This window comes from Vulpes lagopus, chromosome 15 (genome assembly GCF_018345385.1).
Source record: "Vulpes lagopus strain Blue_001 chromosome 15, ASM1834538v1, whole genome shotgun sequence".
Classification (NCBI taxonomy): domain Eukaryota; kingdom Metazoa; phylum Chordata; class Mammalia; order Carnivora; family Canidae; genus Vulpes; species Vulpes lagopus.
This window is the reverse complement of record NC_054838.1, coordinates 333,345-359,970: the sequence shown is the minus strand read 5'-3', so window position 1 is coordinate 359,970 and position 26,626 is coordinate 333,345. Positions and strand designations below refer to the sequence as shown.

The 26,626-nt window shown below is 38.8% G+C and overlaps 1 long non-coding RNA gene across 3 annotated transcripts in view; it reads left to right on the top strand.

The window, feature by feature from the left end:
* Positions 1 to 9,315: 9,315 nt before the first annotated feature.
* Positions 9,316 to 26,626, top strand: part of LOC121476345 — a 162,545-nt gene continuing 145,234 nt past the window's right edge. The window contains exons 1-2 of one of the 3 annotated variants that reach the window (XR_005983923.1): positions 9,316 to 9,531; positions 10,121 to 10,258. This is a non-coding gene — a long non-coding RNA (uncharacterized LOC121476345). Of the gene's footprint in view, positions 9,532 to 9,820; positions 10,259 to 13,433; positions 13,595 to 26,626 lie in introns of those variants that run through there. The other 2 variants (XR_005983924.1, XR_005983922.1) reach the window with 2 other exon arrangements.

The window sequence follows — 26,626 nt, the reverse complement described above, 5'->3', positions numbered from 1 at the left end:
GTGAGATTCGGGGATTTATCTCTAATTGCACCCAGTGTTACTTAGTTTAATACAGTACATAAAGTCAGTTCTGGGTAATCACGTTAGTTGAGATGAAAATAATATGAAAATATGCATCAGACCTATAAAACGGAAGGGACCAAGTGTAGGTGACTCAGAGAGTGAGGCAGGGCATTTCACGTACTAACTTATTGAATCTTTCCAAGCACCGGAGTTGTAGATATGGAAACATATGTAGGGAGGGTAAGAAACTTGTCTCAAGTTCCACAGTTTCAGGTGGCGGAGCTGAGATTCAAACCCTGGCCACTTGGTTCTAAGATCTGATCTTGACTACATACACAATCCCAAGTGCTACTCACACTTTTGTAATGCCCAGATCACCCTGAGTTAAGCATCTCTTCCACTACTTCTACGAGCCTTTGGCCCACGGTAAGGTAGATATTGCACTCAGCAATTATGGAGCCACTTTGTTTGAATACTTGATACCAGTGCTATTGTCCCCTTGTGCAGAAGATAACATCGGAGTTTGACAGTTTAAGGCTCAAGGCTCCAGAGCTGGCCTGGGGTATTATTCTCACAGGTATCCTTAAATTCCAGAGCCTGGGCTTTCAGAAGCACGCTCTGCTGTCTCAAACCTGCGGAAACTCCTCTTCCAGAGCACTGTCTCCCTTCTGGCTGAGCGTCTACACAGTTGCTTTGTGAGCAGAATGACATAACATTTGGGAAAGTGCTCTGTAAACTAGGAAACACTGCACAAACATAAAGTCTGGTTATTACCATTATTACTTAAGACAGAGAACAAACCATGACAGCCAAATTGCATGTACTTCCTTGTTATTCAGAAAGGGAGCTCAGAGGAAAAGGCTTGCCTGGGGAATTCACTACCCCCTGACTGTTCGCCCTGCAGTTCGTTCAGAAAACTGTGATTTGGCAGGTCCCTTCCTAAGTTCTACTTCCCAGTAATTGGGTAATGTTCTCCGAGATGCAGTGCGGTAGGATCACCTCTGTCTCATGCACCCATGCCTCATTTCCTCACTCAATGTCTTCTTAGTTCCGTTATTTATTTTCTTTAATATTACAGCAGTTCAGCAGGATGAGTCACACTGCCTGCCATTTCCAGTAGCACCCTCAAAGGCCTAGGAAACAATTAGGTGATTTATGAGGCCCTTTCCACCCAGATGCTACAGTTATGGAAGCTCACTCTCAAGGCACTGCTCTCCAGATCAGGAGCAGGTTTGCACAGTCCGATCAGGGGAGAGGCTCTGGATCCTTTAACAGAGCTCCTGTAATGAAACCATTCTAATACAAGGAGACATGGACGGCTGACGACGGACGTACAGACTCGGTTATGAGGATAAGCAGATGCGGTCTACGGGAAGAGAGATCGTACACACAGAGCTCGGGTTATGTGTTTCTTTGTTTGTTTCTTTCTTTCTCTTCCTATTTTTTTTTTTGGAAGGGAAGTGGGGTGAAGGGGAGGCACAGAGAGAGAGAGAATCCTAAGCAGGCCCCATGCCCACCATACAACCCAGCACAGGGGGGTGATTTCACAACCCTGAGATCATGACCTGAGTTGAGATCAAGAGTCCAATGCTGAACCCACTGATGCACCCAGGTGCTCGCCCCTGTATATTCTTTCTTAGAATGGGAATGCCATACAGCCTAACCTGTAGTCCTTACCCAGGAAGCATTTTGTCTTCTAAGGATCACCTGGCAAAATCTGGAACCACTTTCTACTTTACTTGTCACAACTGGAAGGGAGGGCGCTATGTGTGGTTAGTAGGTAGAGGTCAGAGATGCTTTTAAGCATTCTGTGGTGGACATGAGAGCCCTCTCTCCGCACCCCAACATCAACTAGCTGCCTCAAATTTGTCATGCTGAGGTTGAGAAAGGCTTCTCCAGATGAAGAGAGGACAGCCAGTCCCTTTAAGAATGGGAGTTTGAACTTGGGACTCCGATGGGAGTGGAGCAGTATGATTGGAGTCTCTCAAACCTTGGCGACATCCTTGTTCTCTTCCACCCAAAGGTCCTTGTTATGCAGGTTAAATTATATCATTTTTTTGAGACTTTTTTCCCCCCAGTGTTATCAAGACATAACTGACATACACATTATGGAAGTTTAAGGTGTGCAATGTAATGATTTCATATATAAAATCATCACGATGAGTTTAGTTAAAATCCATCACCTCACGGCTATACCTTTTTTTTTCCTTTCTGATGAGAACTATAAAGATCTACTATCTTAGCAATTTTCAAATATACCATACACTATTGTTAATCACAGGGATACCTCGAGATATTGCAGGTTCAGTTCCAGACAACTGCGATAAAGCAAATATTTTAACAGAATAGGTCAAATGGAATTTTTTGTTTCCCAGCACATATAGAAGTTACGTCTATACTGTACTGTAGTCTGTTAAGTGTGTGATGGCATCATGTCTATAAACACAACGTACCTAACTTATACTTTATTGCTAAAAAGTGATGACCGTTATCTGAGCTTTTGGGAAGACTATCCACCCACAAAATCTTTTTGCGGGTAGATAGTTTCTTCAGTGTTGATGGCCGCCGACTGATCAGGGTGCTGGTTGCTAAAGGTTGGAGTGGCAGTGACAATTTCTTAAAATAAGACAACAGTGAAGTTGGCCTCATCAACTGACTCTTTCATGAATGATTTCTCCGCAACACGCAGTGTTGTTTGATAGCATTTTACCCATAGGGCTTCTTTCAAAATGGGAGTCCATCCTCTTAGACCCTGCTGCTGCTTTATCAACTAGGTTCATGTAATAGTCTCTATCTTTTGTTATCATTTCAACAGTCTTCACAGCATCTTCACCAGGCATAGATTTTATTTCAAGAAAATAAGCATTTAGCATTTTCTTTGCTCATCCATAAGAAGCAACTCTTCACCCATTAAAACTTGGTCATGTGATGTAGCAATTTAGCCACATCTTCAGGGGCCACTGTGAATTCTAGTTCCCTTGTTATTCCTTTTTTTTTTAAAATATTTTTTAAATTTTTATTTATTTATGATAGTCACAGAGAGAGAGAGAGAGAGAGGCAGAGACACAGGCAGAGGGAGAAGCAGGCTCCATGCAGGGAGCCTGACGTGAGATTCGATCCCGGGTCTCCAAGATCATGCCCTGGGCCAAAGGCAGGCACTAAACCACTGCACCACCCAGGGATCCCTTCCCTTGTTATTCCTACTGCACCTGCAATTACTTCCTCCACTGAAGTCTTGAAACCTCCAACATCATCCATGAGGGTTGGACTCAACTTCTTCCAAATTCCTGTTCACGTTGATATTTTGACATTTTCCCACAAATAATGAATGATCTTAGTGGCATCTGGAAAGGTGAATTCTTTCCAGAAGCTTTTCAATTTACTTCACCCAGATCCATCAGAGGGATTACTCCCATCTAGGGCAGGTATGACCCCTTTTATTTTTGAATTTTTAAAAAAGATTTTATTTATTTATTCATGAGAGACAGAGAGAGAGAGAGAGAGAGAGGCAGAGACACAGGCAGAGGGAGAAGCAGGCTCCACGTAGGGAGCCCGATGTAGGATTCGATCCCGGGACCCCAGGATCACTCCCTGAGCTGAAAGTAGACACTTAACCACTGAGCCACCCAGGCGTCTCAGCTCTGACTCTTTAAACATATTTGTTTTAAGGTTTTATTTATTTGAGAGCGAGAGAGAGAGAGCTGGCAGAGAGTGCAAGAGAGCACAAGCAAAGGGGTGCTGAGGGAGAGGGAGGAGCAGGCTCCCCGCTGAGCAGGGAGCCCAGTGCAAGGCTGGATCCCAGGACCCTGGGGTCATGACGCTCAGGACCCTCAGGCAGACGCTTAACTGACTGAGCCGCCCAGGCGCCCCATTAGTGTATTTCTTAAATAATAAGACTTGAAAGTTAAAATTGCTCCTTGATCCATGGCTGCAGAATGGATGTTTTGTCAGGAGACATACAAACAACCTGAGCGCCCTTGTACATCTCCATCAGAGCCCTTGGTGACGAGGTGCATTGTCAGTGAGTGGTGGTATTTTGAAAGGAATCTTTTTCTCCGAGCAGTAGGTCTCAACAGTGGGCTTAAAATATTCAGTAAACCATGTTGTAAACAGATGTGCTGTCATCCAGGCTTTGTCGTCCCATTTATAGAGCATAGGCGGAATAGGTTTTGCATAATTCTTCAGGGCCCTAGGACTTTTTGAATAGTAAATGAGCATTGCCTTTGACTTAAAGTCACCCGAACAAGAGAGTCAAGCCTGTCCTTTGAAGATTTGAAGTCTGGCATCGACTTTTTCCTAGCTCCGAAAGTCTTGGGTGGCATCTTCCAATAAAGGCTATTTTCTCTGCATTGAAAATCCATTGTTTAGTGTGGCCACGTTCCTGAATGGTCTCAGTGGACCTTCTGGATAGCTCACTGCAGCGCTTGCTGATTACCTTGTACTTTTGCGTATGGGGATGGCTTCTTTCCTTAAACTTAAACTTTGGCCAGCTTCAGACTTTCTCCTGCAGCTTTCTCCCCTCTCTGAAAGACTTGCCTGATCTAGGGTTGCCACAATCTCCAATTTGTAAACAATGCATTATTTGTGAAGCATGATGAAGGGATATGTGCCTGTGGAATCATAATGCTGCACGTTACATCCCCAGAGCTTTTGCACTGTATAACTGGAATTATGTGCCCCTTAGACCGCCTCGTCCAATTCCCCCACCCGATCCCAAATCCCTGTCTCTGGCAATTACCAACAAATTCTGTTTCCATAGTTTACGTTTTTTGATTCTACCTATCGGTGAGCTCATATAGTACATGTCTTTCTCTGGTGACTTTTTTACTTAATATAATTTCATCAATGTCCAACCATGTGGTTGCAAATGGTAGGATTTCCTACTTTCGTGTGGCTGAATCGTATTCATATATATCTGTATCTGTATCAAACTTAACACCTGTACAATGGAAATAGTTAATATTTAAGTTGCACAGTAATGATCATGTTTAATGAATTGTTGGAGTTTCTAATGTTTTCCTTGCTAAAATTGCAGTTCCCAGCCGTCAGAGCTGCAGCCTGACACTTAAGGCAGTGAGAGAGGAAGAGCGTAACAATTTTTAGCCCCTCCAATGTGTTGGTGACTTCATACGTATCATTTTACCTAATGAGCAGGGCCCAAATTAGAACGGTTGCAGTGGCATGAAAGCAGAGGATGGACACCACATCACCTCCTCTGGAACAGGATCAACTGAATGAGGTTTTCCCATTGGGAATCCTAATTATTCCTGGGATGAGGCATTTTTTAGTGCAAGATAGATCTGATTCCTTAGCACGACTGCTTACTGTCCTCTTTTGCATCTGTGACACTATTCTCCCCTTGTCTTCCTTCCTACTTTTTTTTGGCTGTTTTTTGGTCGAATGCCTTGAATAACTCATCTTAAGTATCAGTATGTGCCTAGGCCTCTGTCCCAAATCCTCTAAATCATGGTTCTTTGTTACTCATTCTTAATTAATGCTGTCTATAAATTATCCCAACAGCCACTTATAGGAACAGTATCTCCAGAATTGTATTTATAACTCAAATATGTATTTTAAGTCCTAGTGAGCATCAGCTTTAAAAAGCGAGAAAGTCTTCCATAGTGGTTAACAAGTACAGACATGAAGAAATCCAGAATTGTAGTAATATTTTGGCTCTGGCATTTAAAACATATTAAATGAAACAAATTCATCTCTTTGAGCCTTTATCTTTAAAATAAAAAGATCAATACCTTCATCACAGGACTTTTGTGATGGTTGATATATGAAGGGTCTGATAGATTTTCTCGTATTAGCCTACAATATTTTATATTCATCATAGGTGTCTTAAAGGTAATTCTGTCCAGATGTAAATTGTTTGTCTGTACTCTGATTCTCCAAAGGAGAGATCCTCTCTTTGTCTTGTCCTCTACATCCAAGATCTATAAATTCTACCTGTAATTCTATTTTCATTCTGATATTTCCTTTCCATTCTCATTGTTCTTGCCTGAGTTATTTATTGTTTTTTACCCAGATTACTGGAATAGACTCAAAATGTATCTGCTTACCTCTATCTACCCCCACTTCTCTAAATCCAACAGTACAATAATCTTACTCAAATGTAAATTTGATTATTTTCATTTTGAAACCCCTATTGATTTCAATTCACTTCCAGAATAAAATTCAAACTTTTAGTCCATAAAATTCATGGCGTGGTTGTTGCTGTCCCCTTTAGCCCCATCACTTACTACTTCACCTAGTGAACTCCAGCCTCAGTATTTCATTACCTTATAAATGACCATTCTCAGGAGACCTACTCCATCATCTCCAAAGAGAATTGAGTGCTTCTTCCTCTGTGTTACTACACCAACTTGCTCTCACCTGTGTTTTAGCATTTATCAGATTATTGTAATTATTTCCTATGTGTCTGGATGGATTAATTGAGTTTATGCCAAGAATTTAATATCCATTTGTTTGTCAAATGGATGACTAATGAATGAATGAGTCTTCCGGTGTGAAAGGCAGCAGCTATTGGTATCATGGCCCTTAATATATGACTTATGCTAGTATATGGTATTGCCTATTTTTCCCCATTATCCTAGGTGTGCTTAGGTAGAGTATCACTTACTCATATCTGTATTTTCGAGGGAAAAAAAGGAGAAGAATAAACCATATATGCATACATATTATATATATATATGTGCATATGTATGCCCGCACATGCCAACACACATAGATACATACCTGTATGCATATTGTTTCCCAGTATATAGTACATGTAGCCAGAGCAGGCACTTTTCATTGGGTTAGGTGAAATTATCTTATATATATGCAGCCTGCATACTTCATGGAGTTGCCTTCCTGTTTTTATGAAATTAAATTCGTATAAAAAGAACTGCTTTACATGAAGAAAGCCAAATGCCTCCAGAGATTAAGCTTTCAGAGTGATGGTTTCCTTTATCACCAACGCTTGTCTGCTATAACATGATGCAGAAGGGTCCAACTTTTGCAGCTAGAACAGTCTGAATGTAAATCCTGCCACTTACTGCCTTTGTGAACACACAAGTCATTTAATCACTTCCAGTAGCCTCACCTGTCAATGGAGAATATTACACTCGCCACCTAAGACTTTATGAGAGTCAGTTTCAGGGGGTTGTGACATTGGCACTTATGGGGTTCAGGCTGAGTAATTCTTTGTTGTGGGTATGCTGTTCACTGCAGGATATTCAGCAGCATAACCGGCCTCTACCCATCTGATGCCAGTCGCCCCTAGCCTGCCCCAAGTATGACACCTAACGATACGTGCAGATGTTGACAAATTTCCCTGGGGAAAGAGGGAGCAGGGGATCACAGTGGTTGAGAAAAAGCTTATATGTGATCGTGTGTGTGATATGCCCAGAACACGGATGTTTCCTTAATGCCCTTTTCTTTCCCTTCCTTGATGGGGGCTAGAGTATCTATATTTCCTCAGAAAAAAATATTTATGTCTACTAATGGCCATATCCCAGTGAATGTTTAACCTGAGATGTGTGGAATTTTTATCAGCCCTGCCTTGCACTCTACAGCAGCTTTGCTTGGAAAACCTTAATTACAGTGCAAAGTGATAGGTCTGAGTTTTCCAACGACATAGCTTGGGCTCTAATAAGTGTTGTCTGTGAAGAAAGAAAAGATATACTTCTCTTAGTAGGAGAGGAAAGAGAAGGAAGAGAAAAAGAAGCTATAAGCCTGAAATAAATTGGAGGCTGTAGGTGTCATGGCAATGTGAGCTGAAGGATGATCGATTCCCTTAGATTCTGAGTGGCACATTCTGTGCACGGAGCACTGGCTGACGTCAATCGGATTAAGTGGCCTCAATGGGAGCACTGCATGCAAGATGAGTGAGACGCAGGCCCCAGGATTTGTCATTGCTTCCAAACACAGCTTCCTACTTCATAGTGGGAGGGAGGGGAGTCTGGGAAGGAAGAATGAGAAAAGGCATGTTCTTGCCTAAGGAAAAGCTCTCTGGATGTGTAGAATCACTGCAATGCAAGTGAAGTTTAAAGACACTTTACCTTTTTTACACATGCAATCTGTTGAGTAATATCTCTGAGCCGAGTGGCATACTGTCCTTTCCCTTTTCCTTAGATACCCCTTTCAGGGGTATCTAAGCTCCTATAGCTCCATTTTGGGAAAAGGAGACAAACTTTCAAGAAACTATTGCCTTAGACATAAAGTTAGAGAGAGCAGAGGCTCAGAGTTTATGAATAAATTTGCTACTTCTCCTAAATCAATAATTTAAATGAGCTAATTTATTCAGAGGCCTTAGAATAGCATCTGACATAATAATTCTATGTAACTGTCAACTGCTTTTACCATCACTGCTGCTGCTACCATTGCTACTCTCACTTTTTGCCAAACACTATTTTTCAAGAGTCTTTTGAGGAAAGATTTCCCTGTATCTCCAGGATGGATTAAATGCCCCTCTTCTGCGATTCCACAAATGTAAGCCATCTCATTCACAACTTACTCCATTCTATTGAAATTGTCAGCTTCTCTGTTTTTCTTTATTGAGATAACTTCTTGGGTTGCAGGGTATTATTCACTTTTTGAATTTTAGCATTAGCAAGTTGCTTGGTTCCTACATTGTATAATTCAGTTATTGAACATTATCTTCTTAGCGAACAATCTTCATGATCTTCCTGGAATATATCTGTCATGGAGAAAACATGCTTGACTAGCCAATCAAAGTCCAAGGAGCATAACAAGTTATTTTTCCCCAGAGCATTAGGGGCTTACTCTTCATCCATGTTATTTATCTGGGTCCAGTAGAGACTTGTTTTCAGGAGAGCTGACCAGAGATCCATGCATGGCTCTGTGCAGTAAAGAATTAGCCTTAATCAAAGGGAGGTTTAACTTTTTTTTTTAAGGTCTATTTATTTATTGGTGGGGGAGTGGCAAAGGGGGAGGGAAAAGGAGAGGGAGTCTTAAGGAGACTCCATGCTGAACTCAGAGTCCTATGCAGGGCTTGATCTCAAGATCCTGAGCTCATGACCTGAGCCAAAACCAAGAGTCAGACGCTTAACAAACTGCACAACCCAGGAGCCACCAGGAGTTTTAACTTTTATCTTCAACTATCAAGAGGTCACCTCTAAGTCACTGGTATATTCTCTCTGATAGTGTGTCCTTATGTGCCTACGGGCTTTCACCTCCAGACTACCTAATGATGTGGTCTATGATGGGAGCTTTGAGATACATATTAACGATCTATCCTCTGGGAGAACTGGTGACTCTCACCCAGATGCTCAAGATGGCTGGAAGACTAAAAGTCAACCAAATAGATGATATATCAACCTAGACCTCAAAAGGTAGGGTAAACTCTTCCGGCTGGCACTACTGTGCATGCGTAGGCTAGGAGGAAGTAATACTATCCATAGCTCCACAAGACGAGGCCAACCATAAGCTCAAGTTCATTGTTTGGACTCATCTAAGACTCTACCCTATGAATCTCTTTCTTTGGCTAATTTTAACCTGCATCTTTCCCTGTAATAAACCGTGAGTATAATAGCTTTCAGAGAGATCTGTGAGCTCTTCTAGTGAATCATCAAACCTGAATGTGGTTTTGGGAACCCCAATCTTGGTGTCAGAAGTGAGGGTGTTCTTGTGGGAAATGTTCCATCTAACTGCACAGTCGGCTAAAACCACTGCCTGATGACTTTAACGACCTTGGTTTGCAGCAGTTAATTGTATTCTCATTGTAAATCATTACTCTGTAACTAGGACCTTTGAGTCTACCAGAGACTCCGGCAGTAAATTTCCTTCCGCTTGTTAACGGCCAGAATTGGGTGACTATGGGGAGAAGATAAACTGAATATGAGTATTAGATACAGACTTTACATGAGTTGTTTCCTTTTTTTTTTTCCTACTTGAAAGGCTGTAACCCTTTCATCATTTCTTAATATACCCAAGAGCTACCTACGGCTCTGTCTAAAGATGACACACTTTTGCACGTCATTTAGAACTGTGCACACCTTAGACATTACTAGATGATAATTTTCCAGAGCTGGGTCCAGGAACTGACTGAGCAAACTACATGGAATAACTTCTCAAGAGGAATATTACTGCCTTTTTTTTTTCTCTTAAGCACAAGTTTTCTTCCACCACCCTTCCTGTATCATCTACCTTTCCTCCTGGGACTACCAGCCGGATATATCCTAGGAATGTAACAAGTTTAGAAGTCATGAATCAGAGAAGATCCTCAATCTCAGATGCAGATGTACAAGTATGTGACTCTCTTATTTATAACTCAACACAGCTTCTATTTCAGACCCTCACACTGGTAAGGTAGGAGAGGTTGTAAGTCACTTCCTCTTGGAATGCATCATGATTTCCAGGGGTACATGTGCAGTTCCAGGGTTTTGTAGGAGATGAGCGAAAGTGTCCTTAGAGATATTTAGATACACAGGTAATCCCTGAAATGTCCGTGTCCCGGGTTAGTTCAGTGGCCACCGTGTGGCTCTGCTTCCCTGTCACCTTGGGTGAGCCTTGAGCCTCTGTGATTTCTCATGATCCCATTTTCTTCAACTGACTAATTCCCTCTCACAGGTATAACTACCTTCCAGGGAGGCTACTGAGGAAGTTGATGCTATTATTCTCCCCACTCTCTTCCTCCCCACATCAGGCTGGAAGAGAATTTCTTATCCCTGTTTCTGACTTAAGTCCTCATTTGTCACTTTTCCCATCAGTCTTCTAAATTGTATTGAGGACTCCAGCTTTTAGAACAGAAAACCAGAAAGACTATGAAACTATTCTCGAGCTGTATTTTGTTATATCTATGCTGTGAGGCAGTGAACAAAGAACTGACTCCTTAATATTGGGAAAGGAAAGAAGGAAATTCAGGGAAGAAAAAAAGTTGGGGAAGGTAGTATATAGTAAAGTCTCTAAAATCTTGAGCTCGGCCCACAGCGTAACACATTTAACCGATTCCCACATGGACATATAACCATATTACCATACATTGGCATGACCAATTACCATATGTATCTACACACACATGCATACAGTGTCATGTGCATATAGACAGACGTATACATACATAAATATGCATGTGTATATATATATATATATATAAATATGAGAGAAATACAAGTTTTTAAGAAAATGCTTGCCTCTACTATATTGCATTTACTCTGCAAAAACTATTTTCCTATCTTCTATTTTGTTACCATGATGTGTGATGTCCATCTACCAGATTGACCTTATGAGTATTAATGTGTCACAAACTAGTGCTTGAAAAACACTAACTTGGTTATGTGGCCGTTCTGTTTTCACTGCTGGAATTAACTTTTGAGAGAAGTGGCTAAATTCTTTTTCAACTTTCAGGTTAGAGAGTCAGTGATCCATCAAACCATGCAATTGGAAGGATTTTGTTGCAGAGGATTATATTAAAGACATTCCAACACCTATTAAGTCCTATGATTCTAGGAGCACAGTTTGGAAAACTAAAATTAAGACCTTAATAATTTGTTTTACATGATCCTAAGTCTCACATCATCACTCTAACACAAGTATTATTGTCCTTATTTAATTGTCAAAAAGAAAAAGGGAAGGAGGGAGAGAAGAAGAATAGAAGGAAGGGAAAAAAGGAAATTCTGAGAGATTTAATATCCTCAGTGTTACAAAGGTGGTAAATGCAGATGTGGATCCGAATTCATATCCTCAAACTGCTAACCTCATTCACATTAAATTATCCCACTTTTCATTTTTTAAGTACTTTTTTTAAATAATAAATTTATTTTTTATTGGTGTTCAATTTGCCAACATACAGAATATCACCCAGTGCTCATCCCGTCAAGCGCCCACCTCAGTGCCGGTTACCCAGTCACCCCCACTCCCCGCCCTCCTCCCCTTCCACCACCCCTAGTTCATTTTTAAGTACTTTTAAGGCCAAATTTATAAGGTGCTTATTATAAGCCAGGTACCCTAAGACCATTGTGTGTAGTGACTAATTTAATCTTCAATGTAACCCGATATTATTTCTGCCACCTTGAGAAAGAGAAAACTAAAGCAAAATAGGTTAAGTTACTTGGTCAGTATCATACAGCTTATAAAACTTGCAGGCAGGGTTTAACTGAGGTGTCTCACTCAAGAGACTCTTCAGTGCAGGGAGCTGTAGAAGAGGCATCTTACTCACTGGTCCAAAATAATAAAAAAATAATTAGTGACAACTTGTTGCTATGAATATACATTTTCTTATGTTTTTACCTAAGTGCTTATGTCATGCCTCATTAAAATATAGATAATTATATAAATATGACATGATTTCTATAGACAAAATATATAAATTATGGTAATAGGATTTTAATGTAGTGTGGCTGTGAAGTTTAGTAAACTCTGCATGACTAAAGAGATACATTTTAATGGAGGTAAATAAAATGTTGAATTCTTTAAATCAAAGAAGGAAAATAACAGTTGGAGAACAATGTGTAGTTATTACATAAGAGTCATGATGAAAGGCCTTAGCCTTTCCACTTGAGACACAGAGAAATGAGTTAGTGCTGGTGTTCCTTGAAGGCTATGCAAAGAGGTACAGGCTGTTTTTGATTATATATAGGATTTATTAAGTAAAATATATTTTTATTATAATCCTATTCATCTCAATGTTTGGATAACACCCAAAAGGATTTACAAAATTGGCCCATGGATTTTATAGTTCTGTGACAATGTAAGGGTTTACAGTTTGGCCTTTAAAGATAAAAATTTAAAGTTTGAAAACCAATAAATGATTGGTACTGCACGTTAAAAAAATAAATAGAAATGAAAGTAGTGTGTGTCTATTGGCAAAGACCACTTTGGTTTAGCAGATCTGAGCTGAGAAATGGACCATATTATTTAGGTAACTTTGGGTGGAGAATTAAATTTCTAACACATGGGTGCAATCTAGTACAAGTCTTGAAGTCTACCTTCCTCTTTTTTTTTTTTTTCATTTTTGATCACCAACTTACATTTACCAGTGAGCCAGTATTGCAGATTTTGATTAAAATATCAGTTTTCTGGGATGCCTGGGTGGCTCAGTGGTTGAGCATCTGCCTTCAGCTCAGGGCGTGACCCTGGAGACCCAGGATTGAGTCCCACGTCGGGCTCCCTGCAGGGAGCCTGCTCCTCCCTCTGCCTATGTCTCTGCCTCTCTCTCTCTCTCTGTGTCTCTCATGGATAAATAAGTAAAATCTTTTTTTAAAAAAATGTCAGTTTTCCAAAGAAGTAAATCATAACAATAATTTATAATCCAAACTGGAAAAATGAAAGTAAAAGGGGAATTATTATTAGTTATTAATAATTCATAATAATAACAGGCATAAAATGGGAACACCCCAGATGATTTAAAAAGTAAAGTCACAGGGAGAACATTTAGTCAATGTTGTTGCCAAAATGTACACGTTATTTTTTCTGCCCGTTAGGAAATGCCTAATGCTCTCGCATCCCCAAGTGTCTTTGGATGCTTCTGAACCACGTCAGCCTATATCCTGGGTCCCATGAGACCAGCTGATGATCCAGCAAATGAAAGGAAAATGACTAGGACCCTTCAGAGGATGACTTCACTGGAGTCCTGATACCCACAGTAGGGTAACCATTTCCTGGCCTGTACCTAACATCATTAGCACTCCTTTTCAGTCACGAAAAAATGTCCTAAATTGGATGATGAGTTTTATGAATACCCTAGCCATGGGGTATGGATTTTATGACTACCCTATCCACGCTGAACACATGTAGCACTTCTGATTGGAAGACGAAAACAGAATATAAACTTTTTCTCAGTTCCCAAATCCTAAATAAGCATTAAGTACTTAAGTTCTGAAATATGGCACGTAATAATAGCCTCTCAGTATGACTGGTGTCCTGTGGAGTGGGCCTTGCAGCTTTACTCTAGTACACAAAGTGATTTTCCTTGAAGCTGTGGACTCCTTTGAATGAGAGTGAGTCAGACAGTCCTTTGGGGCAGGAGAAGGCGATGTACATTACTGCACTGGAATTGATTCGATTTCCTGTGAATATTCTCTTCTCCAGAAATAGCCTTCGGTTCCCAGTAATTATTTAAAGATACTCTCTAAGTTGACACTGTGTTGGCACTTAAAATTGTTTTTAAACATAAAGATATTTCAATCTACCTATATGCACATATCTTATCGGTATCACATTGACTGATGTTCTTCTGGAAGCTGGAAATGATCAGAAAAGACTAAATTTGCACATTCACAGACTCATTCAATCATTAAATATTTATGTGTACTTTTTGGTGTGTGCCAGGCACTGTCGTAAGTACTTAGAACACATCAGGGAGTGGAACAAAATTGATGGGGAGGTTTGGCACTTTTAAATAAGGTAGTCAAAGGTGGTCCTCCGTACGGCGAGGTTTGAGCAAAGGCATGAAGGAAGTGAGAGATTTAGCTTTGTGGGTATTTTGGAGAAGATAATTCCCAGCAGTGAGAATGGGCTGTACAAAGGTTCTGAGGGGAAGTCTTGCTTGGCCATTCAGAACGCGACGTGGGGGTGGGCACGGCTGAAGCCAGATAGGCAGGAGGTGAGGTCAGACAGAAAGGGAACAGGCCCCACATAATGCACAGTCATGTAGGCCATTGCAGTTATTTTTTTTTTTTAATTTCAGAGAGAAATGGGAGCCCACTGGATAGCCCTGTGCTATCTGTGCCGTTGCGTGACCGAGCGTGTTTAAGGCATACTTTGGCTTCCGTGGGTCGAAAACAGACTGGAGGGGTGCAGGCCTGGAGACCCTGAGGGCGGGGAGTCCAGGTCCAGGTGGTCAGATTCCCCCCGTATTTTACTAGTACAGAAATGACATTTCTGGAGAGGCGTGAAGTGCGGTAGAAATTAAAGAGAGGAAACTCAGGGATGACCCGGATGCATGTGTTTGTTTTGCTGATCAGCCGGAAGGAGGCTGTTGCCGAGCATTAGAGGATCGTGTGCAGGTGAGGCATGCACGCCTCCCGTATATTTCTGGAATTATTACCTGTAAGGACAGCATTGCGCCAGCTAACGGAGAGGATACTGTGAACGTTAACCTCTGCTTCCTTGCTTTGTCCATGAATTTCCTTTGCTATCACTGGTTTGGTAAATTTAAGGTATCTTTTGGGGATTAAATGAATATGTCCTGTTGACACGTATGCAAGTCCAAACCCAACCATTATTTAACGTTTAATGTGCACAAAACTGCATTGTCTTCCAGGGAGTCTGCGGTTATAGAGGGCACCGTCCTTTTGACCCTATGACCTCTTGAGCTATTGACTTATTCTCCTCTTCACAGATGCATTTTTCAAAAGCACCGTCCATACTTGTTTCCGTTTCACTAAAGACCCCACTCCGCAGTCCACTACGATCCAAGTTCTTCCTTTACTACCTCCCTAAAGCTAATCATCCTAAATTAGCACGTAATATACTTGTTGCCACTCTGAAAGTTTTTTTTTTTTTTAACTTGACTTTGTGCGATACGTGACAGCGTGGAGCACAGTGTACTTGAAGTTGTCTTCCCTTGATTAATGGGGAAGCTCTCCCTCTGTTTCTCTTCCATCTCACTATTATTTTTCATTTTCTCTTAATGAGTAACGTCCTTCTGTTCATACTTGAAATGCTATTTTGTCTCAAGATGCACCACGACCCTTTAGATCATCTAAGTCAACATGTTCTCTCAAGAGATCTGCTTCAGTGATACGCTGAGGACTGTGGACCCCTCGTCCAGGCCTTTCGATTTGTCTGCAGACTTAGTGTGACGGCTGCCAGCTGGGTATCTTCCAAGCTATACCCCATAGATGCCTCAAAGTCAGCATGATCTCACCTTTAATTCCTCCTGGACACAAACACACATACACATGCAGGTACAGACTCAGTTTCCCTTCTCATTCCTGTTCATTCTTCCTAAGCAGTCCCTTTAGGCAGAAATCTCAGTTACCATAACTCGTCTTTTTCTGTCCCACTTGATTAATCCTACCCATTTTGGGGTTTTAGTATAATCCAGATGTTTCCCTTTGTTCCATTCCCACCTCCAGATTTCCTGAATGTTCTCTAATCTGGCCTCACATGCATACCTACCATATATTTCCGGAATTGTTACCTGTAGGGATGGAGTTACTCCAGCTAACTGAGATGATACTGTGAACATTAACCTCTGCTTCCTTGCTTTGTCCATGAATTTCCTTTGTCACTTATTTTTACTGAAGTACAGTTGCCACGCAATGTCACATTGGTATCAGGTATACAACACGGTGATCGCGGATACCACTTTGTGTTATGCGTTATGGTGATGGTGACACCTGTATACACTTGGCTGTGCTCCCCGCAAGCGTAGCTCCCATCCGTCGCCCTGCAACACCATTACAGCACCACTGATGACACTCTAGGAAGCCCCTTTAATCCCTGTGACTTATTCACTCCCTAACTGGAAGCCTTAGGTCCCACTCGTCTTCACTCATTTTGCCCGACTCCTCCCTTGGCAACCATCAGTTTGTTCTCTGAACTTAGGAGTCTGCTTTTGCTTTATGTTTGGCCATTTCTTTTGCTTTTTATGTGTAAGTGAAAAACGATTCATGTCTTTGCATTTAAGTGAATCTATAAGGTATTTATAGTATTTATCTTTCTCTGACTTATTTCACTTAGAATTATGCCCTCCAGCTCCATACATGTTGTTGCAAATGGCAAGATCTCATTCTTTGCAGTGGCTTCATAATATCCCAATGAGTGTATATACACACTTCTTCTTCTTTATCCATTCATCTCTCTCTCTCTCTCTCTCTCTCTCTCTCTCTCTCTCTCTCTCTCTCTTTTAAAAGATTTTATTTATTTATTCATGAGAGAGAGAGAGAGAGGGACAGAGACACAGGCAGAGGGAGAAGCAGGCTCCATGCAGGGAGTCTGATGAGGGACTTGATCCCAGGTCCCCGGGGTCATACCCTGAGCCGAAGGCAGACGCTCAACCACTGAGCCACCCAGGCGTCCCTACCCATTCATCTATTGATGGATGATATTGTGTTACTTCCATATCTTAGCTACTGTAAATAATGTCCCAATAAATATAGACGTGCATATGTTTTTGAATTAGTGCTTGCATTTCCTTTGGGTAAATACCCAGTAGTAGAATTACTGGATCATATAGTGTTTCTATTTTTGATTTTCTGAGGAACCTCCATGCTGTTTTCCATGGTAGTTGCATCAATTTACATCCCCAGTGGTACATGAGGTTTCCTGTTCTCCACATCCTCGCCGACGTTATTTGTTGCCTTTTTAATACTGGCCATTCTGACAGATGCAAGATGATATCACTGTGGCTTTGATTTTCATTTCCCTGATGATTAGTAATGTTGAACATTTTTCTTGTGTCTGTTGGCCACCTTTATTTCCTCTTTGGAAAAATGTCTGTTCAGGTCTTCTGTCCATTTTCAATTGGCTTTTTTTTTTTTTTGGTGTTAGTTGTATAAGTTCTTTATATATTTTGGATATTCACCCTTTAATGGATATATCACTTGCAAATATCCTCTCCTATTTCATAGACGGCCTTTGAAATTTGTTGGTGGATGATTTTATGGCTCAAAGCTTTCTGTTTTGATGTAGTCTCAACATTGTTGTGTTTGTTTTTCTTGCCTGAGAAGCCATATCTAGAAAAATGTCACTAAGGCTAATGTCTAAGAGATTACTGCCTATGTTTTCTTCTAACAATTTTGTAGTTTCAGGTCTCACCTTCGGTCTTAATCCGTTCTGAGCTTATTTTTATATACGCTGCTTTCATTTCTTACCTGTAGCTATTCAGTTATTCTGGCACTATTTATTGAAGACATTGTCTTTTCCCCATTGGATATTTGTGCCTCTTTGGTCATAGAGTAACTGACCATATAAGTGTGGCTTTATTTCTGGGCTCTTCATTCTGTTCCATCGATCCATGTGTCTATTTTTGTGTCACTGCCATAGTATTTAGACTATAGCTGTTTAGTGTATCTTGAAATCTGGAATTATGATATCTCCAGCTTTGTTCTTCTTTCTCAAGGTTGCTTTGGTTATTTAGAAACTTGTGTGGTCCTATACAAATTTTAGAAGTATTTTCCTAGTTATGTCAAAAATATTGTTGGTGTTTTGATAGAAATTTACCTGAATTTGTATATTGTTTGGATAGTATGGGCACTTTACCAATATTAATACTTCCAATCCATGAGCCCTCAATATCTTTACATGTGTTTTAGTCTTCAATTTCTTTCATCAGTATTTTATAGTTTCCAGAGGGTTTTTTTTTTTTTACCCCCTTGATTAAGTTTATTCCTATGTATTCTTTTTGGTGAAATTATAAATGGAATTATTTTCTTAATTTCTCTTTCTGCTACTTTTAGTGTATAGAAATGCAACAGATTTCTGCATATTAATTTTGTATCCGGAACTATATTTAATTCATTTATCCTAATAGGTGTGTGTGTGTGTGTGTGTGGCATCTTGAGAATTTTTTTATGCATAGTTTCATGTCTTTTGCAAATAGTACCAGTTTAACTTTTCCTCGCCAATTTGTATGAGTTTTTGTCATGAATGGATATTGAATATTGTCAAATGCTTCTGCATCTATGGAGATGCTCATATAATTTCTATCCTTCATTTTCTTAATATGGTATCACATTGATTGACTTGCTGATATTAAACTATCCTTGCATCCCCAGATAAATCCCATTTGGTTGTGGTGAATGATTCTTTTAATGGATGGTTGAATTCAGTTTGCTAATATTTTGTTGAGGGTTTTGTATCTGCGTTCATCAATGATATTGGCCTGTCGTTTTGTTTGGTTGTAGTGTTTTTGTCTGGTTTCAGTATGAGGGTAATACTCACCTCATAGAATGTATTTGGAAGCTTTTCTTCTATTTTTGGAAGAGATATTAATTCTTTATTCACTGATGGAATTCACCTATGAGTACCTGTGGTTCTGGACTTGTTTTTTGAGGGTTCTTTTTTTTTTTTTTTTTTTTTGAGGGTTCTTTTATTACCAATTCAATTTTGTTGCTGGTAATTGGTCTGTTCTCATTTTCTATTTCTTCCTGATTCATTTTGGAAGATGGTTAGATACTAGGAATTTATCCTGTTCTTTTAGGTTATCCAGTTTGTCAGCATATAATTTTTCATAGTGGTCTTTTATAATCCTTTGTACTTCTGTAGTGTTGGTTGTTACTTCTCTTTCATTTCTGATTTTATTATGCATCTCTCTTTTTTTTTTCTTAATGAGTCTGGGTAAAGGTTTATCAGTGTTGTTTCTCTGTTCAAAGAAGCAGCTTTTGGTTTCATTGATCTTTTCTGGTATTCTTTAGTCTCTATTTCATTTATTTCTGCTGCAATATTTGTTTTCTTCCTTCTGTAAATTTGTTTTTCTTTTTAAGATTTTATTTATTCATGAGAGAAACAGAGAAAGAGGCAGAGACATAGGCAGAGGGAGAAGCAGGCTCCACGCAGGGAGCCTGACGTGGGATTTGATCCCAGGACTCCAGGATCATGCCCCGGGCCAAAGGTGGTGCTAAACCGCTGAGCCACCCGGGCTGCCCCCTTCTGTAACTTTGCATTTTGTTTGCTCTTTTTCATTTGTTTTTGTTTTTGCTATTAAGATTAGATTGAGATTTTTCTTGTTGCTTGTTGTAGGCCTGTATCATTATAAATTTTTCCTCCTAGGACTGTTCTTACTGCACATAAAATATTTTGACCATTGTGCTTTCATTTTTATTTGTCTCCAAAATGTATCTTTTATATCTTCTTCTTTTGATTTCTTCATTGACCCATTGGTAACATGTTGTTTCGCCTCCATGTGTTTGCATTTTTTCAAGATTTTTTTTTTTGTAGTTGTTTCTAGTTTCATATTGTTATGGTTGGAGAAGATACTTGATATGACTTCATTATTCTCAAATTTATTGAGAGACTTTTTGTAGGCTAACATGTGATTTATCCTGGAGAATGTTCCATATACACTGTTGCTTGGGGATGGAATGTTCTCTATGTATCTGTTAAGTCCATCTGTTCTAATGTGTCCTTTAAAGACACTTTCCTTACTGATTTTCTACCTGGATGATCTATCCGTTGATTTAAGTGGGGTATTAAAATCCTCTACCATTATCTTATTACTGTCAATTTCTTCCTTGATATCTGTTAATTTTTGCTTTATGTATTGAGGTGCTTTGACGTGGTTGTATTGGTATTTACGATTGTTATATCTTGGGACACCCGGGTGGCTCAGTGGTCAAGCGTCTGCCTTCGGCTCAGGTCATGACCCCAGGGTCCCGGGATCAAGTCCCTCATTGGGCTCCCTACTTGGATCCTGCTTCTCCCTCTGCCTGTGTCTCTGCCTCTCTCTCTATGTCTCTCATGAATAAATAAATAAAATCTTTAAAAAACCACAATTGTTATATATTCTTATTGGATCAATTCCTTTGACATTATGTAGTACCTTTCTTTTTTACTGGTTACAGTCTGTTTTAATATTTGTTCTGTTTGATATGAGTATTGCTACCCTTTTTTCTTCTTTCCATTTGTATGGAATATCTCTTTCCATCCCTTCACTTTCAGTCTGTATGTGTCTTTAAGTCTGGTGTGTCTCTTATAAGGCAGCATACAAAGGGTTTTGTTTGTTTGTTTAATCTATTCTGTTGCCCTATGTCTTTTGATTAGAGCATTTTAACCATTTACATTTAAAGTAATTATTTATAGCTATGTAGTTATTGTCATTTTACTTGTGTTCTGGTTGTTTTTGCAGGTGTTCTGTGTTTCTGTCTTATTTTGGTTCCTTTTTTATTTTATTTATTTTTTATTTTTTAAAGATTTTATTTATTTATTCATGATAGACATAGAGAGAGAGAGAGAGGTAGAGACACAGGCAGAGGGAGAAGTAGGCTCCATGCGGGGAGCCCGACGTGGGACTTGATCTTTTTATAAACTTCCTTTAATGTCATGCTTGACTTTTGATATTATGTTTTGTGTATCAATTATAGGTTTTGGTTTGTGATTGCCATCAGGTTCATATATAGCATCCTATCTGTATAGCAGTCTTATGAAATAATAGAGTATTAGAGAAGACAATAATAGGGTATGGTTCTTGTGTTGTATGTTATTTATTTTAAAATATTTTTGGAAAAGTTTTTTTTAATGTTTTATTTATTTATTCATGAGAGACAGAGAGAGAGAGAGAGCGGCAGAGACACAGGCAGAGGGAGAAGCAGGCTCCAGGCCAGGAGCCCAATGTGGGACTCGATCACTCCCTGGGCCAAAGGTGGCACTAAACCGCTGACCCACCTGGGCTGCCCTATTTTTGGAAAGGTTAATAGTTTTTAAACTCTTATAAACCTCAATTCATATTTGAAGTACATTATACATTAAAATATTTATACATACACACAAACGTGTGCATATGTGACACACACCTATACATATAATTTATATAAACATTTTAAGAGATAATGTTTATCCCTTTTTTATGTCCCTGTATTCTGATTTATTTTTTCTATTATGCATTTTTTAATGCTGCTCTTGGCACATGAAGTTACTTTCATTACTCATGAATGGTTCACTGAGTATTGCAATTTGGAAAATACTAAAAGTGACCTAGATATGTGTGTGTAAGGTAATTTTACTCTACAATCAAATGGTAGTTAAGTTTTAAATCATATATCTACAATATCAAGAGTTGTTCTTTAGCATAAAAAAAACCTGAATCAAAGGCCCATGCTTCCATGAACTTCATAACAAGTACTTTAAAAATCTTTCTAAAATGCTGTAGTGATTTGACTTAGGTTTAACAGTCACTTTTGTGTTGAAGTAAATGATATTCACAATATGAATGACTACAAATACTGTATAATCATGTCTATTCTTACATGAATGGAATTTGAAAATTATTTAAAAATTAGAATTGTACATTTCATGTAAAAGTCTACACCATCTAGGTTTCCACGCTTTCTCCTCTTTAGTTCAGATTTATTCCGTGTGATCTAACTATAGGCATATCTGATTCTACCCTAGAATCATTTATGTTTCTACCTCATAATAAACCTTCCACTCAAGATGACTGTTGGAGGAATAACAGGGCAAAAATTAGAAAGTACCAACCATGTAGAACAGGTTGTAAGACTGTCTTTGGAACTATTTGCTAAGACATGCTCATGCCTGTTGCAGATTTCATTCTAGACTCACTCACATTGTCACAAAACATGGTAGAGGGGATGAGCAGGGAACAAAGGACCTTCTCCATCTCTAATCATCAAAGTAATTCTATGTTACCAAAAAGAACAACCTGAAAATTGTGAATGGTCAAATTAGCTAATGACAGTTTGCAATACAGATGTTAGTAAGTGCTTGAGAAGTGCCAACTTGCCAATTTTTGTAACCCAAGGGTCCTCCAGATAGATGGAGCCAATAAATATTCCAGATGATGGAAATAGAGAGTAAAAAGACCTGTTTTCCACTTCCTTTCTGAGACCCTTGGAGGTGATAGCTTCACAGATTTTCTAGGACCCCCATCACATGAAGTAGCAGGAAATCCAGGTGCCAAGTTAGGAAACTTGTGACTTTTTAGGTCTTCTCTAACATTCCTGTCTCAATGCGAGAGCAATTAAATTGCCAATCAACCTGAAAGGGTTAAAGTGGTTATCTAAGTAGGTTTTAAGGCCAGGTTAGGAGACTCCACATCATAATTTCTGGAGCATGACTTCAAATCTTCAGCACTTCCTAGGGGTACGTAAAGAAGTTATTTAATGTTCTCTGAAGCATAGGTTACTGACCAATAAAGGAGGAAAAATATATATACCCTTCGGCATTGCCATGAATATTCATGGGGTGAAGTTAAATGGAGTATTTACAATAGTTTTTAACTGTGCATGTATGAAATCTAATTTAGATTGATCACAGAGAAAGATACCACTTTCATCTGTGTGAGAGATACACTGAAGAATCAGTTATGAATTAAAGAGAAGATAGGATTAATCTCTGTTGAATGTCTTTATACTACATAAAAGTAGGAGCTTTGCAAATATATATCTTTAATCAGTTTGATATCCCCAATCAGTAAGTAGAATGGTTACATCCATTCTATAGCTGAGGATGACAGGCACTAAGCTGTTTACAGAGTGGTTAGGTCTGTATTGAAACTGAAGTTCGACTTTTTCAGACAAAAACAAATATTCCAAGATCTCACTTATACATGGAATCTGAAAAACAAAACAAAAAACAAAAAAATCAAGAACCTCACAAAAACAGAGATCAGGTTGTAATGTACAGGATGGCAAGTATAGGTAACATTACTGTATTGGATATTTAGCGGTTAGAGAGCAGATCTTGCACATTCTCATCACAAGAACAAAAGTATGATTATGTGAGTGGTGGCTGTCGTTGTGACCATCATTTCACAATATATACATATATCAAATCATTATTTTATACTCCTTAAACTTATACAATATTACATGTCAATTATGTCTTGATAAAACTGAAAAAAAAGTGCATACAAGTAAAAACACAACCAGAAACATCTGATTTTAAAAGCTGCCTCCTGTGCTCCTCTTGATGCTCCATGCAGTCAAAGCTGGATACTATGTCACGGTGTTTAGGAGAAAGAAGCAATAAATATTCTGAACAAGGGGGACAAGTTCATTCAAACTTCTTCATATTTTAGTATTTTTAGTATTTTAGTATTTTTAGTAACATTCTGAAGGGTACAAAACCTAATATCACTTCTGCAAGTGAAATTTAACAAAAAGATTTCCGAGATAATCTTAGATAAAGGGAAAAAATGTTTTAAGTAAGATAATATAAATACCCTTGCAGTATAAAAATAGGTCTCTTTTTAATTTTTTAGTTGTTTACCCTTTTTGTTTGAGGTATAGTCAACACACAATGTTACACTAGTTTCAGATATAAAACAGAATAGTGTGTACGTCGTTTGTTATGGTGATAGTGACAACGTACATTTCACAACAGGAAGCCTGAATCTCCCGCTAAGCCTCATCCATTTAGTTTGTGTCTCAATTTGCCTCCCACAACCGTCTATCTGTTCTCCATATTTAGGGGTCTATTGCTTTTTTTTTTTGTTTTGTTTTTTTGTTTACTCATTTGTTTTTTATTTTTTAGATTCCATGTATGAGTGAAATCATATGGTATTTGTCTTTTCCATCTGACTTATTTCGCTTAGCACAGTACCCTCTAGGTCAATACATGTTGTCACAAAAGGAAAGATCTCATTCTTTTTTGTGGCTGAGTAATATCCCATCATATATATGGACCACAACTTCTTTATTCATTCACGTGTCAGTGGACCTTGGGTCGCTTCCATATCTTGGCAATTGGAACTCGTGCTACAATAAACATAGGAGTACATATGTCTTTTTGCATTATTTGTTTTTCTTTGGGTGAGTAGCCAGTACTGGAGTGACTGGATTATATGGTATTTCGGGGGTAATTAACAGGATAATAATTTTAGGATAATCAATTATAAAAAATAACCTATCATCATTACAGAACACCAGGATTATTTCTTTCAATTCATGTTCAACCAATAGAAATCATCCTGTTTGTGTTTATTTTAATGAATATTATAGAATACTAAATAAATTAGAAGTATGAAACTTATTTTTTTCCTTGATACATTATTATGTAGAAGTGAAAGTAGATTAATCTCTAGGAAACTCAGTAATCTTTTACGGGTGCCATAATGCATTGAAAAACTTATTTCTCCTTTTTGATTTATCTGTAATGATTTAATGGATAAAAATTGATGAGTGGCTTGATCCAACCTTGGATTGTTTATATTTCACCAGATGTATCTATTACATGGTATTATCCCACTAGCTATTGAAGCCGGACCCTACTCAAAATTGCCCTTGAGTAACATAGACCTGTGGGAAGCAGACAGGAAACATGCCTTTTGGTATAGTGTCTGGTGCTTAGGTGGCCCTCAGTGTTCTTAGTGCAGTCATTATAGTAGTAGTAATTTCTATTGCTGCCATTATTTTATTATTATAAGATACTAGAGAAAAATAATTCAGTTGTGCTATATCCATAAGAATTAGATTTCATAGCTGTGGGTATCAACTTGGCGTGATGGTGATGGTGGTGGTGGTGGTGGTGGTGACGGTGACCGTACCAGCCCATTATTAATAATCTGATATATATCTTCAGATTTGATATATTATATAATCTTTACTATGATTCTATAACATGCTTTTTTATTAACTGCTTTTGGCAGATGAAGAAATTGAGGTTCATAGAAATTAAGATCTATGCCCAAGCTCATATAGCTTATCTGTTCCCGATTTTCTCCCAAGGCCATTGACTTTCCATTTTTCATGCTGCCACTGTTATGCCAATCTCCCTTCAAATCCTTGGGATATTAGCCACTGGGGAGGGAATTCACCGGGAGAAACTCAAGAAACTTTGAATTTAGCAATTTGACCAAAAAGGCATCTCTCTCGCCACCAACAAGAAGAGCTTCGCTATCACCCAGCCCTCCCTTAAGCAACAATTTAATTGCGCCTGCATGTGCTTTCCTCCTGAAAGATTTACCTCCTGTTTTTATAAATTGTCTCTTGCTGTGGAGAAGCTTTCCTGCACCGTTGGAAATATTCCCACCGTATATTTTCACTTTTTAATACCCCTAACAAGAAAACTTGGGGTTTCATATTAGAAATGTATTTATTCCTATTGAGGAAAGGGGAATGACAGGAAAATGAGCAGAGGCTAAAACTTTATAATTCTTGTTAAACTAAGATGAAACAGTCTCATCCTTAAAGTTGAAGCTTATTTTCTAAGAGATCAAGTTTAGTTTTCTAGTAGCTTTTAAATTATAGTATAGAAAATCTCCACTGGAATTTATGATTTAATAAAAATATCAGAATCAAAGTTTCTGACATCTTATAGGAGCACAGGTCTGACTTGCTCTTATTGTGAGTGTCCATCAGAGAGTTTTTAAGGATATGGTGCTTCTGTCACTTGCATTTTCTCAGTGCCTTAGTGAAGGTAACGTCCACAAGAACTTCTTTAGGGATGGATGTGGAGGGAACATGTTAAATCTATTACAACATTTTCCTCTCCACGTTCCTTTAGAATTTACCATTTACATTGTTCCAGGAAAGTGTGACAACTCAACTTTATTCAATGTAGGACATTATTGAGTCCAAGCTTCAGACAAAAAAAACAAATGACAAACTTACTTTTTAAGTTTCTTATTTAAATTCCAGTTAGTTAACATCCAACATAATATTGGTTTCGGGTGTACAATATAGTGATTCAACACTCCCATACAACACCTCGTGCTCATCACAAGTGAACACCTTGCCCCCCACCCCTGTTCAACTCCTCCTCCTGCCCTCTCCCCTCTGATAACCATCAACTTTTTTAAGATTAAGATTCTAATTTTTTAGATAAAATAATTAATTAAGATTCTTTTTTTTTTTGAGGGAGTTGCCTCTCTCTCTCTTTCCCCCCTTTTCTCACTTGTTTTGTTTCTTAAATTCTACCTATAAGTGAAATCATATACTGACTCATTTCAGCTGGCATTATTCTCTCTAGCTCCATCTATGTCACGGAAAATGACAAGGTTTCATTCTTTTTTATGGCTGAGTAATATTCCAGAGCGTGTGTGTGTGTGTGT